This window comes from Herpailurus yagouaroundi, unplaced genomic scaffold, assembly GCF_014898765.1.
Source record: "Herpailurus yagouaroundi ecotype Mexico unplaced genomic scaffold, PumYag 189, whole genome shotgun sequence".
Lineage (NCBI taxonomy): Eukaryota > Metazoa > Chordata > Mammalia > Carnivora > Felidae > Herpailurus > Herpailurus yagouaroundi.
Genome location: NW_024412420.1, coordinates 10,633,556 through 10,639,122, shown reverse-complemented (window position 1 = coordinate 10,639,122; position 5,567 = coordinate 10,633,556). Strand labels below are relative to the sequence as shown.

At 52.8% G+C, this 5,567-nt stretch overlaps 1 long non-coding RNA gene across 1 annotated transcript in view; it reads right to left on the bottom strand.

Moving 5' to 3' along the window:
• LOC121045148 (uncharacterized) overlaps positions 1-4,817 on the bottom strand; it is a 5,416-nt gene extending 599 nt beyond the window's left edge. Inside the window, exon 1 of the long non-coding RNA XR_005797610.1 lies at positions 4,705-4,817. This is a non-coding gene — a long non-coding RNA (uncharacterized LOC121045148). The remainder of the gene's footprint in view (positions 1-4,704) is intronic.
• Positions 4,818-5,567: the final 750 nt, after the last annotated feature.

The window sequence follows — 5,567 nt, the reverse complement described above, 5'->3', positions numbered from 1 at the left end:
GGACTGAGCCCTCTTCCAACTGACTAGAAGACACAGGCCTTCTCCGGAGAGGACAGCAGTGCACCTCACAGGAAGAGGCAGGAAGCGTGGCTTGAAAAACTGGTTTCTAGGTCCATTTCAGGGCCCAAGGTCAGAGGAGGGAGCTCCAACAAGGACAGGTGCACTCCTCTTTCCTTCTACAAAAGAGGAAACCAAAACCAAGGCAGCTATGTAGTCTTCTCCATGCTGAACTACACCTTAGGGACAGAGTCCGCATTCGAGCCCGGAGCCCTGAGCTAAATCCGGGGTCGCTTTAGAGCCTGGCTACTCGGAGGGTAGTCCTTGGACCAGCAGTCCCCGCGTCACATCAGAACTTGTGAGAATAATGCAGGATCTCAGGCCCCACTGGAAACTCACTGAATCCGGCTCAGCATTTTAACACATCCCCCTGAACGGCCGCTACGCGTGTCGCAGTGTGTCAGAGATTTCCCAGGAAGCTGCATTAACATATTCCTATTTCCCCAAGTTCTACACATTTCACTGTAGAGAAATGCAGACAATACAGGAAAATTGAAGGCGGAAAGCAATGAACACTGTGGTGTATAAATATCCTACTGAGTATTTTCCGTGCACGCACACACACGTTTTCATAAAAAGCAGATCGTATCCTCCACACTACCCTGTATCTTTTGCTTTTTACTTAAGATTCTTAAGTATGATTTCTGTTCCGAAAGAGTGGCTGTTCGAGAAATAGCTGCTAAATGAAAAAATTGCCTTAAACAATAGTCAGGGGTGTGTTTGTTATCTAGTGCTGCGTTCAAAATGACTCCCAAACTTAGCAGTTTAAACCAACAAATATGTATCATCTGACAGTGTTTCCCAGACTCAGAATCTGGTGGGTAACTGGGGCTCAGAGTCTCTCACAACATCGCCGTCATCGTGTTGACCAGGTACAGCCACCTGAAGGCTATGATGCCTGGTCTAAGCCAGCAAGGCCACTTGCCTGACCTCATACGGTTGCCATTTTGTCCTTACAGGGTTCCCTGCATCTACCCGACACCGCTCTCAACCATCCATTCATTTACCAGCCAGGGTGAGCTTGAAAAAAGGCAAATCCAGCCTTGCTGAAAATCCACCCAGGGCTTCTCATGGCTCTTAGAATAGAGTATAAAAAATAAAACAAAGGTCTACAGGGCCCCGGGGGTCTGGCCCCTGATGAAGGCCCCCTCTGTCCCCTCTTGGCTTTATCCCTTCCATGTGTATGGTCCAGCCCCTCCTGTGTGCCAAACTCCGTCCCATCTGGACTTCCTCCGACTGGGACTCCCTCCACACACCCCCACCACACACACATTTACAGAGATGCGTGCGCACACACAAGACAACTTCACAACTGTGCTCCGGCCTTAGTTCTGTGTCCCGATGCCCAGCGAGCGGTAGGCGCTCAATAAATATTTGCTGAACGCACTATCTTTGTGGCAAATGCTTTCCCCGGGTTGTGGTTTGCCTTTAACTCATTGTTTCTTTAACCTTCCGAAGTTTAACATCTGATGTAGTCAAATCGGTCCGTCTTTCTTTTGGGATTTCTCTGTTGCTTTGTGCACAGAACATTCCAGAGTTTTGTCAGAAGGGCAGATGCCTGAACAAGGGCCCACGTTTGAGGAATTCAGATTAGAAGGAACAGGAAGCTGACCCCCTTGATGGAAACTGACAGAGGGAGCTACGTCGGGTGGGCCAGACCAAGTTCATGACCGCACCGGCGGGGTTAAGCATGTCCTGTGCACGGTGTTCTTGGCCCACCATGTCTTTGTGGTGCCCACCAAGTCCCTCCCTAATGGGCTGGGAAAGTGTTAACACCCCAGGACATGTCCAGGGAAAGCAGATCACAGCCTAGCATTTGCTGGGCATTGACTTGTAAAGTAAGAATAGGAAGGACTGAGGAGTCGTCCACTAGGGACAGGCTCTGAGTGTGCGTGCACGTGTGTGTGCGCATGTGTTCACAGGCAGAAATGCGTCTAGGAGAGGTTTCAGACAGAGAACGGTATCTGTGAAGAGCCCAAGTTGGTTTGTGCTCAGATGGTCTTCATTAGGTCCCCAAAGCGACTGCAATCACCTGCTGTCTCATCCAAAACCCGCCAATGGGACAGGGAGAGGGTGTTACTGGTCAAGAAGTACGGCCGTGTTCTTCAGGGCCTCGGTTTCCACAGAGGACAGGACCACCCAGCTCCGGTCCCACCCTGCTTCTCCACACCCCTGATGAAAATCATGGGCAAAAAGATCAGTGCAACACAGCAATTGTCCGCGGGAAGCCCTTGTCCATCCCCGGCTCCTGGCTGGCTGTCTCATCCTTGGCCGTGAGAAGGGGCTGCCTTCCAGTGTCCAGAAAAACACCTGTAAACCGCAGCCATCTGGGGACAAGGGGCAGCATTTAACCTAATGGGGTGGGAATGTCAATAAAGGTGCAGCTCAGGCCTGCCCAGCCCTCAGCCCCAGGCGACATGGGGAGGGGAGTCTCTGGCACTGCCTGTTGGGGACCAGTCAGAATAGAATGGTGACCTTATGACTCACAGTTGTTGGCAGAAGCCGGGGCTTGTGCTTTCCGTACTAAAACCTTAGGGAAGTAGGTGTGACCCTTATCCCTACCTTACAGATAAGACCCAGAGGCTCAAAGAGGTTCTGTGATTTGTCCAAGGTCATTCAGGAAGATCGGGACCCAGGTTGCCTGGCTCTAGAGCCCATGAGGGGAACCCGGGTGCCCTGTGCTCTCCCAGAACCTTGTGGAGGGAAGGTGCCCATGGGCTGGGGCTGGGCACACACGAGGGAGGACCAGGACCTCAGTGTTTGGCACCTGGAGTAGGAGCCTGATGCTGGGGGAGGGACTTCGATTCCAAAAGGGAAGAGCTTCTTGGGGACGTAGGGATGCTATTCAGACATTTCTTTGAAGACAAGTACCTCCTCGAAGCGCCTGGGTGACTCGGTCGGTTAAGTTTCGGCACAGGTCATGGTCGCGGAGTCCCTGGGCTCGAGCCCCACGTCGGACGCCACACTGACAGCTCAGAGCCTGGCGTCTGCTTCGGATTCTGTGTCTCCCTCTCTCTCTGCCCCTCCCTCGCTCGCGATCTGTCTCTCTCTCCGAAATAAATAAACATTAAAAATTGTTTTGAGAAAGAAAAGACAGTAGTCCTCTGCCCCATCGCAGAGCTGGAAGATTATTTTAGTAGAAGCAGAACTGTGTGGGCCCCCAACGGCTGGCAGGGAGCCGGCTAAGCCAGGTATGGACAGAGCTGGGAAACACTGAAACCGCACTTGTTAGAACATCGCGTTACCCGCAAGGAAGGCTGGTGGGGTTTGGGCTGCGCGACAGCTGGAGGCAGGAGGCCACCCCCCCAGGGGGACACAGGACAAGGCGCCAATCCAGGCTGTGAGAGGCACAAGGCCGCTGATGGAGAACAGAGAGGGGCTGCCTCCTCTTGGAGCGGGACCCCTGCTGCCTGCCTGGAGGAGGGGGGCCCTGCAGTGAGGGCTGGCGGCAAGTGGGGAACACAGAGGGGTGACGCAGCTTGAAGGGAGAGACCTGGGAGGGCGGCCAGCACCCCAGACCCGCTCTCTGGTGCTCCACCCCTCCCCATTCCAGAAAGCCTGTCGAAATGGCCCCTCACTGAGAAGTGCAAAAGAGAGTGCGACTCCAGAAAGAGCGTGTGTGTCTGTGTGTCTGTGCGTCTGTGTGTGTCTATAAACTTCCCCACTTCCAAGCTGGAACCGAGACTTACCCGGCAGAGAACGTCATCTTGGGGAAGGAGAAAGACCGCCCAGAAACAGGTGGAGTCGTTTCTCAGAGCTCCGCAGAGGACTTGTTTGTCCAAGGCTCTGGTATCTTTCAAAGATAAATAATGGAATTATGGAAACTGAAAATGTGTGCTTGCGCAACCTTTGAGAGGATCGGAGCGTGTGAGCCCGGGGTCTGCGTCAGCTGAAGCTTGTGCCTAGATAGCTGGCTTTAAGGGTGATAAAAACCGGGGCTTACGTCATTTGTTTCTGTGCGTTGAATGGTTTTCTTTGCAGAAAACCGCCATGTGCTGTGAGCGTTCATTGGAAGGGATTAGAGATATGCCCTTGTATTAATAGATTTGTTTTGCTTTCATTGATAGATTTCATTCTTTGAGAACAGTTTTAGGTTTACAGAAATATTCAACGGCAAGTGTAGAGTTCCCACATACCTCCCTTCCCCCCCACACCCAGTTTCCCCTATTATTAATATCTCGCATTACTGTGGTATGTTTGTCATAGCTGAGCCGACACTGATGCATTATTATTAACTAAAGTCCACATTTACATTAGAGATCGCTCTGAGTATCGTACGTCCCGTGAGTTTTGGCAAACGCGTAGTGACCTCAATCCACCATCACGGTGTCAGACAGAATAATTTTACTGCCCTAAAATTCCCCTGTGCTGCCCCTATTACCAATAGATTGCTTGAAGGAAGATTTTAGATTTAAGTGATTCCCCCCCTCCCACTTTCTTCTAGAAAGTAGAGGTTATATTGTGTCCCTTTCCTCCTCACGTCCACCCCCTCTCCATTCCAGAAAGCTGGACCCAATGGTTGGTGCTGACAACCCCAGAAGAGGTGGCCAGGACATGCGAGTGCAGGGTGGCCATGCGTCAGGCCCCCGAGGAATTGAGGGGACGGTCACACGATCGTCTCCCAACGTTGTAGTGGGACGTACTTACCCACAGTCCCAGCTCAGAAGCGCCCAGACAGATTCCATTCCGTTCGTCCACCTGCCGGTGGTCGCTTCTGGTTGGTCTGGTCGCTCTGTCTCTCTCTGTCTCAAAAATAAATAAACGTTTAAAAAAAATTTGTTTTTATTTTTTTTAATGTTTTTATTTATTTTTGAGACAGAGCGTGAGCAGGGGAGGAGCAGAGAGAGAGGGAGACACAGAATCCGAAGCCGGCTCCAGGCTCTGAGCCGTCAGCACAGAGCCCGACGCGGGGCTCGAACCCACGGACACTGCGATCGTGCCCTGAGCCGAAGTCGGACACCCAACCGACTGGGCCACCCAGGCGCCCCCCCCCCCCCCGGTTGTCCTTTCTCCAGCCCCTTCAAGTCACAAATCGGTGTCACGTTAGTCACTGAACATCTAATTCCGCAAAATAGTGGAAGTCATCCATCTTCCTTTTGAGGAGATTGCTCTCCAAGCTGGGGCCCAGACGTAGAGAGAGCTGTGACTGGACAGAGGCCGGCCACCAGTTTCTGCTGGCTTCGGGCAGGGACTTCCGGCCCAGTGGCTGGGAGCGCCGTCATTTCTCTCAGCGGCTGCTTCCCCAGCAGCCCGTCCCCACATCCAGTGACTGGCCACAGGCCCACTGGGAGACGTCACATGTCACCTGGCCCCTCTGTGCACTCCTGCTCCTGCCCTTCCTTTATTCAGGCATCCTTCCCTCATAAACTGCCCTGAGAAATGTCCTGCAGGCCAAACTCCCCCACAGCGTCTGCTTTCAGAGAAGCCAGCCTGAGAAGCCCTTCCAGCCTCCCCCTTTCTGCTGGCAGAAGTTTCGGACTGTCCAGGGCCGGCACTCAAGGAGCAAAGCT